At 43.3% G+C, this 12251-nt stretch overlaps 1 protein-coding gene across 1 annotated transcript in view; it reads left to right on the forward strand.

Moving 5' to 3' along the window:
- The first annotated feature begins 591 nt into the window (after positions 1 to 591).
- ptprdb (protein tyrosine phosphatase receptor type Db) overlaps positions 592 to 12251 on the forward strand; it is a 294094-nt gene continuing 282434 nt past the window's right edge. The window contains exons 1-2 of the mRNA XM_071408267.1: positions 592 to 668; positions 6364 to 6410. The gene's annotated coding sequence lies outside the window, so the exon portion shown is untranslated. The remainder of the gene's footprint in view (positions 669 to 6363; positions 6411 to 12251) is intronic.

Here is a 12251-nt window from a genome sequence, read left to right on the forward strand (position 1 = left end):
CTACCTTCAGTATGTAACAGGATAGTAGACCCTAATGTTGTCTCTCTACCTTCAGTATGTAACAGGATAGTAGACCCTAATGCTGTCTCTCTACCTTCAGTATGTAACAGGATAGATTGTATAACAGGATATACTAGTGGTTCATTAGTGTAACTACACACAACTACAGGTTAGGTCATGTGACCAGGGAAAACTCCTGGCCCTATTAGTAGGCCAGGTTAGGTCATGTCACCAATAAAATTCTGGCCTTGTTAATAGGCCAGTTTAGGTCATGTAACCAGGAAAAACTCACACACACACACACACACACACACACACACACACACACACACACACACACACACACACACACACACACACACACACACACACACACACACACACACACACACACACACACACACACACACACACACACACACACACACACACATACTGGGCTTAGAAATCTACTGGGTTCAAAACAGAAATATACTGGGTGCTTAACCAAAATCTACTCGGGTAGAGTCTGTTTTTCAAGAGAGCAGCCAGCCCACACACCCCTCCATCTTTCTAGAACCAATACTTGTTAACCTTTCTCTTCTTCCTGCAGGGGAATTCTGGGAGTTTTTTTTATTCTTTCGTTCCTTGAGGATGAAGCATCACAGTGGAACCTTCCCTTAAAACTGGTGAGTGATGAAGAGTGATGATGACGGTAATGAATATACAAGCATATCGTGCAGCATAGTTGGATTCAAAGTTTATTCCACCCTCTTCCTTCTGTAGGTATACTGTCTGCCTTAATGTATACCCCTTCAAATAAAGTGTTAATGTATACCCCTTCAAATAAAGTGTTAATGTATACCCCTTCAAATAAAGTGTTAATGTATACCCCTTCAAATAAAGTGTTAATGTATACCCCTTCAAATAAAGTGTTAATGTATACCCCTTCAAATAAAGAGTTAATGTATACCCCTTCAAATAAAGTGTTAATGTATACCCCTTCAAATAAAGTGTTAATGTATACCCCTTCAAATAAAGTCTTAATGTATACCCCTTCAAATAAAGTCTTAATGTATACCCCTTCAAATAAAGTGTTAATGTATACAATCAATCAATCAATTTTATTTTATATAGCCCTTCGTACATCAGCTAATATCTCGAAGTGCTGTACAGACACCCAGCCTAAAACCCCAAACAGCTAGTAATGCAGGTGTAGAAGCACGGTGGCTAGGAAAAACTCCCTAGAAAGGCCAAAACCTAGGAAGAAACCTAGAGAGGAACCAGGCTATGAGGGGTGGCCAGTCCTCTTCTGGCTGTGCCGGGTGGAGATTATAACAGAACTATGCCAAGATGTTCAAAAATGTTCATAAGTGACAAGCATGGTCAAATAATAATCATGAATAATTTTCAGTTGGCTTTTCATAGCCGATCATCAAGAGTTGAAAAACAACAGGTCTGGGACAGGTGGCGGTTCCATAACCGCAGGCAGAACAGCTGAAACTGGAATAGCAGCAAGGCCAGGCGGACTGGGGACAGCAAGGAGTCACCACGGGCGGCAGTCCCGACGCATGGTCCTAGGGCCCAGGTCCTCCGAGAGAAAGAAAGAGAGAAGGAGAAAATTAGAGAGAGCCAAGATTTTCAAAATGTTCATAAATGACAAGCATGGTCAAATAATAATCAGGAATAAATCTCAGTTGGCTTTTCATAGCCGATCATTAAGAGTTGAAAACAGCAGGTCTGGGACAGGTAGGGGTTCCATAACCGCAGGCAGAACAGTTGAAACTGGAATAGCAGCAAGGCCAGGCGGACTGGGGACAGCAAGGAGTCACCACGGCCGGTAGTCCCGACGTATGGTCCTAGGGCTCAGGTCCTCCGAGAGAAAGAAAGAGAGAAGGAGAAAATTAGAGAGCGCCAAGATTTTCAAAATGTTCATAAATGACAAGCATGGTCAAATAATAATCAGGAATAAATCTCAGTTGGCTTTTCATAGCCGATCATTAAGAGTTGAAAACAGCAGGTCTGGGACAGGTAGGGGTTCCGTAACCGCAGACAGAACAGTTGAAACTGGAATAGCAGCAAGGCCAGGCGGACTGGGGACAGCAAGGTGTCATCATGCCCGGTAGTCCTGACATATGGTCCTAGGGCTCAGGTTCTCAGAGAGAAAGAGAGAACGAGAGAATTAGAGAGAGCATACTTAAATTCACACAGGACACTGGATAAGACAGGAGAAGTACTCCAGGTAACCAACTGACCCTAGCCCCCCGACACATAAACTACTGCAGCATAAATACTGGAGGCTGAGACAGGAGCGGTCAGGAGACACTGTGGCCCCATCCGAAGAAACCCCCGGACAGGGCCAAACAGGAAGGATATAACCCCACCCACTTTGCCAAAGCACAGCCCCCGCACCACTAGAGGGAAATCCTCAACCACCAACATTACAATCCTGAGACAAGGCCGAGTATAACCCACAAAGGTCTCCACCACAGCACAAGCCAAGGGGGGGCGCCAACCCAGACAGGAAGATCACGTCAGTAACTCAACCCACTCAAGTGACGCACCCCTCCTAGGGACGGCATGAAAGAGCACCAGCAAGCCAGTGACTCAGCCCCTGTAACAGGGTTAGAGGCAGAGAATCCCAGTGGAGAGAGGGGAACCGGCCTGGCAGAGACAGCAAGGGCGGTTCGTTGCTCCAGAGCCTTTCCGTTCACCTTCACACTCCTGGGCCAGACTACACTCAATCATATGACCTACTGAAGAGATAAGTCTTCAGTAAAGACTTAAAGGTTGAGACCGAGTCTGCGTCTCTCACATGGGTAGGCAGACTGTTCCATAAAAATGGAGATCTATAGGAGAAAGCCCTGCCTCCCGCTGTTTGCTTAGAAATTCTAGGGACAATTAGGAGGCCTGCGTCTTGTGACCGTAGCGTACGTATTGGTATGTACGGCAGGACCAACTCGGAAAGATAGGTAGGAGCAAGCCCATGTAACGCTTTATAGGTTAACAGTAAAACCTTGAAATCAGCCCTTGCCTTAACAGGAAGCCAGTGTAGGGAAGCTAGCACTGGAGTAATATGATCAAATTTCTTGGTTCTAGTCAGGATTCTAGCAGCCGTATTTAGCACTAACTGAAGTTTATTTAGTGCTTTATCCGGGTAGCCGGAAAGTAGAGCATTGCAGTAGTCTAACCTAGAAGTAACAAATGCATGGATTAATTTTTCTGCATCATTTTTGGACAGAAAATTTCTGATTTTTGCAATGTTACGTAGATGGAAAAAAGCTGTCCTTGAAACAGTCTTGATGTGTTCGTCAAAAGAGAGATCAGGGTCAAGAGTAACGCCGAGGTCCTTCACAGTTTTATTTGAGACGACTTTACAACCATCAAGATGAATTGTCAGATTTAACAGAAGATCTCTTTGTTTCTTGGGACCTAGAACAAGCATCTCTGTTTTGTACCCCTTCAAATATACCCCTTCAAATAAAGAGTTAATGTATACCCCTTCAAATAAAGTGTTAATGTATACCCCTTCAAATAAAGTGTTAATGTATACCCCTTCAAATAAAGTGTTAATGTATACCCCTTCAAATAAAGTGTTAATGTATACCCCTTCAAATAAAGAGTTAATGTATACCTCTTCAAATAAAGAGTTAATGTATACCCCTTCAAATAAAGTGTTAATGTATACCCCTTCAAATAAAGTGTTAATGTATACCCCTTCAAATAAAGTGTTAATGTATACCCCTTCAAATAAAGTGTTAATGTATACCCCTTCAAATAAAGTCTCAATGTATACCCCTTCAAATAAAGTCTTAATGTATACCCCTTCAAATAAAGTGTTAATGTATACCCCTTCAAATAAAGTGTTAATGTATACCCCTTCAAATAAAGAGTTAATGTATACCCCTTCAAATAAAGTCTTAATGTATACCCCTTCAAATAAAGTCTTAATGTATACCCCTTCAAATAAAGTCTTAATGTATACCCCTTCAAATAAAGTGTTAATGTATACCCCTTCAAATAAAGAGTTAATGTATACCCCTTCAAATAAAGTGTTAATGTATACCCCTTCAAATAAAGTGTTAATGTATACCCCTTCAAATAAAGAGTTAATGTATACCCCTTCAAATAAAGTGTTAATGTATACCCCTTCAAATAAAGTGTTAATGTATACCCCTTCAAATAAAGTGTTAATGTATACCCCTTCAAATAAAGTGTTAATGTATACCCCTTCAAATAAAGTGTTAATGTATACCCCTTCAAATAAAGTCTTAATGTATACCCCTTCAAATAAAGTCTTAATGTATACCCCTTCAAATAAAGTGTTAATGTATACCCCTTCAAATAAAGTGTTAATGTATACCCCTTCAAATAAAGTGTTAATGTATACCCCTTCAAATAAAGTGTTAATGTATACCCCTTCAAATAAAGTGTTAATGTATACCCCTTCAAATAAAGTGTTAATGTATACCCCTTCAAATAAAGTGTTAATGTATACCCCTTCAAATAAAGTGTTAACAAAATGTCCAACTGAAAGTCTGTCTCCAGAGAACACCTCCCCCGTGTCAGAGAGCAGTGATTCCAGTATGTGACAGCACACTGGTGCTGCTGATAGACACATAACAGACAGGACAGGGCCTACAGAGACACACAGTACAACTTACACGCACTCACACACACACACACACACAGTACACACACACACACACACACACACACACACACACACACACACACACACACACACACACACACACACACACACACACACACACACACACACACGCACACACACACAGACAGACTCAAACTAGTTTTAGGACAGATACTGTACTTCTGTATGACTTCAACTAAGATGTTGAAGTTGAAGTTGTATGACTTCAACTTTCACATGGTAATGTCCTCTGAGAGAGAGAGAGAGAGGGGGGGGGACAGAGAAGGAAAGAGAGTGACAGAGAGAGAGCGGGATAGAGAGAGGGGGGGGAGACAGAGAGGGAACATACAGAGTAAAAGAGTTAGCAAGAGAGAGAGGCTGTCCTCTGGGGAGGAGAGAAATCAAGAGAGAGAGAGAGACCTTCCTCTGGGGGAGAGAGAGAGAGAGAGAGAGAGAGAGAGAGAGAGAGAGAGAGAGAGAGAGAGAGAGAGAGAGAGAGAGAGAGAGAGAGAGAGAGAGAGAGAGAGAGAGAGAGAGAGAGAGAGAATACATGTTTAAAGCATGAAAGTTTAACTAAGAGAGAGAGAGAATACATGTTTAAAGCATGAAAGTTTAACTATGCATCAGTTGCCCATAAGAACTGAACACACACACACTGAACGCACACACACACAAACACACACACACACACACACACACACACACACACACACACACACACACACACACACACACACACACACACACACACACACACACACACACAGACACACACACACACACACACACACACACTGAACGGACACACACACATACACACACTGAACGAACACACACACACACACTGACTGAGAGCGTGTTGTTCCCCAGCTGTTTCAAAGTGTTCATTCTGTTTCATTATTGAACACTCGGCTGAGCCTTCCTGTCTTGTTAAGAGTCAGACACGAGGTTTAGCCTGCGTCCCCAACGCACCCTATTCCTTTTATAGTCAACTACTGTTGACCAGAGCCCTACATGGGTCCTAGTCAAAAGTAGTACACTACATAGGGAAAACAGTACCATTTAGGACCCAGTCTTAGTAACGTCACACGACTAAATATAAACTATGACTTCACCTCTCCGAGGACTTAGTCACGTCACACGACTAAATATAAACTATGACTTCACCTCTCTGAGGACTTAGTAACGTCACATGACTAAATATAAACTATGACTTCACCTATCTGAGGACTTAAAACATATGAAGTGAAATCGTTTGGTAAACCCTGGTCTAAAGGTCCAACTCCATTAAACAAATAAAGAGGAGCGTTCTCTGTGGTTGGATTTGACAAGAGCGATGTAATACATGCTTTCACCACCAGATGGCAGCATTGCACCACTAACCGTAGAACCATCATATCTCTCACAAGTAGTCTTACCGGATTTTCCAGAAATCCTGGTTGGAGGATTCTGTATTTCCTCCTTATTCCCTCATTATTCCAGGAATTTTCCCACCAGGATTTTTGGGGAAACTGAGGAAATTGGGCGAAAGTTACCGTAATTATGCAACTTTACTCACAAACTAGACGAGATACAGGGAGCACATATACAAACTACTCTTTCGGGACACCTAGTTGTCTTTATTTTAATGTTCTGGCTCGGGCCAGATTGAATGTTCAGTCTCTCTACTCAAATGAAGGACAAGTGACGTGTAATTAATTGTCTGATTCTCTCTCTCTCTTTCTGTTCAGCTCTTTCTCTTCTCAGTCTGAGGTTAAAACATGGAACATGGAAGAAGGTAAGAACTCTGCATTTTCCCTCTGCTGGCGGCGTGTGTGTGTGTGTGTGTGTGTGTGTGTGTGTGTGTGTGTGTGTGTGTGTGTGTGTGTGTGTGTGTGTGTGTGTGTGTGTGTGTGTGTGTGTGTGTGTGTGTGTGTGTGTGTGTGTGTGTGTGTGTGTGTGTGTGATAGAACCATGTTCATTATTCCAGTACCCTGGTTTTAAATCATCCATTCTTAGGAGGTTATTTTACTTTGGGCTCAAGAACGATTTCTTCCCAAATGGCACCCTATTCCCTACATTACATAGGGCACTTCTTTTGAAGGGCTCCGGTCAAAAGTAAATCACTATGTAGGGAATAAGGAGGAGAGATGAGGAGAGATGAGGAGGAAAGGAGAAGAGATGAGGAGATATGAAGATGAGATATGAGGAGGAGAGATGACGATAGATGAAGATGAGAGATGAGCAGAGATGAGGAGGAGAGACGAGGAGAGAGGAGAGATGAGGAGAAGAGATCAGGAGGAGAGGAAGAGAGATGAGGAGGAGAGATGAGGAGGGGAGGAGAGATGAGAAGAGATGAGTGAGTGGGTGGAATACTTGAAGTCAGACAGAGTGAGATGAGAAGAGGTACTCACTCAATGTAATTGGGGATTTGATTAAGATAACACAACACACACACACAGGGTTTCCTGACTGGGGCATATGTGTGTGTGTGTGTGTGTGTGTGTGTGTGTGTGTGTGTGTGTGTGTGTGTGTGTGTGTGTGTGTGTGTGTGTGTGTGTGTGTGTGTGTGTGTGTGTGTGTGTGTGTGTGTGTGTGTGTGTGTGTGTGTGTGTGTCTGTGTGTGTGTCTGCGTGCGTGCGTGCGTGTGTGTGTCTGTGTCTGTGTGTGTGCCAGATCAACATGTTAACGTGTGTTAGGCAGTTTAATTAAATATTATTTAGATTGATATCTGCTAGGCTAAAGGCCTTAGACCCTCTCTATCACACACACACACATACACACACACACACACACACACACACACACACACACACACACACACACACACACACACACAGAATGAAGAGACACTGATTTCTCTAGAGCTACTGGATTGGAGAGAGAGAGACAGTGACGCTACAGTTTCAAATGAAAGGCTTCCCAGAGACGACAGGGAGCAGACACACACACACACACACACACACACACACACACACACACACACACACACACACACACACACACACACACACACACAGAGACTGGTCATTAGAGAGAGAGAGAGAGACAGGTGATCTCTAGAAGCAGATCTCTGTGAGTGTAATGTTAACTCTTCATTTTTATTGTTTATTTCACTTTTGTATATGATCTACTTCACTTGCTTTGGCGATGTTAACATATGTTTCCCATGAAATAAAGCCTATTGAATTGAATTGAATTGAATTGATCTCTAGAAGCAGAGCTCAGTTTGACGTTCCCCTTCTAGACAGTTCCTCTCCTCCTGGAGTCTCCCTGCTCTCTACACACACAGCTACACACAGCTACACACAGAGCTACACACAGCTACACACACACACAGCTACACACACACACAGCTACACACACACACAGCTACACTCATATCTCCTCCTCATCTCTCTAAATATATATATATTTAGCAAATTATTCAAAATGAAATACAGAAATATCTCATTTACATAAGTATTCACACCACTGAGTCACCTTTGGCAACGACTACAGCTGTGAGTCTTTCTGGGTAAGTCTCTAAGAGCTGTGGGTCTTTCTGGGTAAGTCTCTAAGAGCTGTGAGTGTTTCTGGGTAAGTCTCTAAGAGCTGTGAGTCTTTCTGGGTAAGTCTCTAAGAGCTGTGAGTCTTTCTGGGTAAGTCTCTAAGAGCTGTGAGTCTTTCTGGGTAAGTCTCTAAGAGCTGTGAGTCTTTCTGGGTAAGTCTCTAAGAGCTGTGAGTCTTTCTGGGTAAGTCTCTAAGAGCTGTGAGTCTTTCTGGGTAAGTCTTTAAGAGCTGTGAGTCTTTCTGGGTAAGTCTCTAAGAGCTGTGAGTCTTTCTGGGTAAGTCTTTAAGAGCTGTGAGTCTTTCTGGGTAAGTCTCTAAGAGCTGTGAGTCTTTCTGGGTAAGTCTCTAGGAGCTGTGAGTCTTTCTGGGTAAGTCTCTAACAGCTGTGAGTCTTTCTGGGTAAGTCTTTAAGAGCTGTGAGTCTTTCTGGGTAAGTCTCTAACAGCTGTGAGTCTTTCTGGGTAAGTCTCTAAGAGCTGTGAGTCTTTCTGGGTAAGTCTCTAACAGCTGTGAGTCTTTCTGGGTAAGTCTTTAAGAGCTGTGAGTCTTTCTGGGTAAGTCTCTAACAGCTGTGAGTCTTTCTGGGTAAGTCTCTAAGAGCTGTGAGTCTTTCTGGGTAAGTCTCTAAGAGCTGTGAGTCTTTCTGGGTAAGTCTCTAAGAGCTGTAAGTCTTTCTGGGTAAGTCTCTAAGAGCTGTGAGTCTTTCTGGGTAAGTCTCTAAGAGCTGTGAGTCTTTCTGGGTAAGTCTCTAAGAGCTGTGAGTCTTTCTGGGTAAGTCTCTAAGAGCTGTGAGTCTTTCTGGGTAAGTCTCTAAGAGCTGTGAGTCTTTCTGGGTAAGTCTCTAAGAGCTGTGAGTCTTTCTGGGTAAGTCTCTAAGAGCTTTGAGTCTTTTCTGGGTAATTCTCTAAGAGCTGTGAGTCTTTCTGGGTAAGTCTCTAAGAGCTTTGCACACCTGGATTGAACAACATTTGCCCGTTATTATTTTCCAAACTCTTCAAGCTCTGTCAAATTGGTTGTTGATCGTTGCTAGACAATCATTTTCAGGTCTTGCCATACATTTTATAGTAGATTTAAGTCTAAAATTGTAACTCTGCTATTAATTGTCTTGTTGGTGCAGTAAATGAAGTGTAGATGTGGCCTTGTGTTTCAGGTTGTTTTATATAGAGCAAGAAAACTGGTTGTATGTACTGGTTGAATGTACTGACATGTGACCTACTGGTTGTATGTACTGACATGTGACCTACTGGTTGTATGTACTGACATGTGACCTACTGGTTGTGTGTACTGACATGTGTCCTACTGGTTGTGTGTACTGACATGTGACCTACTGGTTGTGTGTACTGACATGTGACCTACTGGTTGTGTGTACTGACATGTGTCCTACTGGTTGTGTGTACTGACATGTGTCCTACTGGTTGTGTGTACTGACATGTGTCCTACTGGTTGTATGTACTGACATGTGTCCTACTGGTTGTGTGTACTGACATGTGACCTACTGGTTGTATGTACTGACATGTGTCCTACTGGTTGTGTGTACTGACATGTGACCTACTGGTTGTGTGTATGTACTGACATGTGACCTACTGGTTGTGTGTACTGACATGTGACCTACTGGTTGTGTGTACTGACATGTGTCCTACTGGTTGTATGTATGTACTGACATGTGACCTACTGGTTGTGTGTACTGACATGTGACCTACTGGTTGTGTGTACTGACATGTGACCTACTGGTTGTGTGTACTGACATGTGTCCTACTGGTTGTGTGTACTGACATGTGACCTACTGGTTGTATGTACTGACGTGTCCTACTGGTTGTATGTACTGACATGTGACCTACTGGTTGTATGTACTGGTTGTGTGTACTGACATGTGTACTACTGGTTGTGTGTACTGACATGTGACCTACTGGTTGTGTGTACTGACATGTGACCTACTGGTTGTATGTACTGACATGTGACCTACTGGTTGTATGTACTGGCATGTGTCCTACTGGTTGTATGTACTGACATGTGACCTACTGGTTGTGTGTACTGACATGTGACCTACTGGTTGTATGTACTGACATGTGACCTACTGGTTGTGTGTACTGACATGTGACCTACTGGTTGTGTGTACTGACATGTGACCTACTGGTTGTATGTACTGACATGTGACCTACTGGTTGTATGTACTGACATGTGACCTACTGGTTGTGTGTACTGACATGTGTCCTACTGGTTGTGTGTACTGACATGTGTCCTACTGGTTGTGTGTACTGACATGTGACCTACTGGTTGTGTGTACTGACATGTGACCTACTGGTTGTGTGTACTGACATGTGACCTACTGGTTGTATGTACTGACATGTGACCTACTGGTTGTGTGTACTGACATGTGTCCTACTGGTTGTGTGTACTGACATGTGACCTACTGGTTGTGTGTACTGACATGTGACCTACTGGTTGTATGTACTGACATGTGACCTACTGGTTGTGTGTACTGACATGTGTCCTACTGGTTGTGTGTACTGACATGTGTCCTACTGGTTGTGTGTACTGACATGTGACCAACTGGTTGTGTGTACTGACATGTGTCCTACTGGTTGTGTGTACTGACATGTGACCTACTGGTTGTGTGTACTGACATGTGACCAACTGGTTGTGTGTACTGACATGTGACCTACTGGTTGTGTGTACTGACATGTGTCCTACTGGTTGTATGTACTGACATGTGACCTACTGGTTGTGTGTACTGACATGTGTCCTACTGGTTGTATGTACTGACATGTGACCTACTGGTTGTATGTACTGGCTAGTGTCCTACTGGTTGTGTGTACTGACATGTGACCAACTGGTTGTGTGTACTGACATGTGACCTACTGGTTGTGTGTACTGACATGTGTCCTACTGGTTGTGTGTACTGACATGTGACCTACTGGTTGTGTGTACTGACATGTGACCAACTGGTTGTGTGTACTGACATGTGACCTACTGGTTGTGTGTACTGACATGTGTCCTACTGGTTGTATGTACTGACATGTGACCTACTGGTTGTGTGTACTGACATGTGTCCTACTGGTTGTATGTACTGACATGTGACCTACTGGTTGTATGTACTGGCATGTGTCCTACTGGTTGTGTGTACTGACATGTGACCTACTGGTTGTGTGTACTGACATGTGACCAACTGGTTGTGTGTACTGACATGTGACCTACTGGTTGTGTGTACTGACATGTGTACTACTGGTTGTGTGTACTGACATGTGACCAACTGGTTGTATGTACTGACATGTGACCTACTGGTTGTGTGTACTGACATGTGTACTACTGGTTGTGTGTACTGACATGTGACCAACTGGTTGTGTGTACTGACATGTGTCCTACTGGTTGTATGTACTGGCATGTGTCCTACTGGTTGTGTGTACTGACATGTGACCTACTGGTTGTGTGTACTGACATGTGACCTACTGGTTGTATGTACTGGCATGTGTCCTACTGGTTGTGTGTACTGACATGTGTACTACTGGTTGTGTGTACTGACATGTGACGTACTGGTTGTATGTACTGACATGTGTCCTACTGGTTGTGTGTACTGACATGTGACCAACTGGTTGTATGTACTGACATGTGTCCTACTGGTTGTGTGTACTGACATGTGACCTACTGGTTGTATGTACTGACGTGTGACCTACTGGTTGTGTGTACTGACATGTGTACTACTGGTTGTGTGTACTGACATGTGACCTACTGGTTGTGTGTACTGACATGTGACCTACTGGTTGTGTGTACTGACATGTGACCTACTGGTTGTGTGTACTGACATGTGACCTACTGGTTGTATGTACTGACATGTGACCTACTGGTTGTGTGTACTGACATGTGACCTACTGGTTGTATGTACTGACATGTGACCTACTGGTTGTATGTACTGACATGTGACCTACTGGTTGTGTGTACTGACATGTGACCTACTGGTTGTATGTACTGACATGTGACCTACTGGTTGTGTGTACTGACATGTGACCTACTGGTTGTATGTACTGACATGTGACCTACTGGTTGTATGTACTGACATGTGACCTACTGGTTGTATGTACTGACATGTGTC

This window comes from Salvelinus alpinus, chromosome 6 (genome assembly GCF_045679555.1).
Source record: "Salvelinus alpinus chromosome 6, SLU_Salpinus.1, whole genome shotgun sequence".
In the NCBI taxonomy this organism is placed as follows: domain Eukaryota; kingdom Metazoa; phylum Chordata; class Actinopteri; order Salmoniformes; family Salmonidae; genus Salvelinus; species Salvelinus alpinus.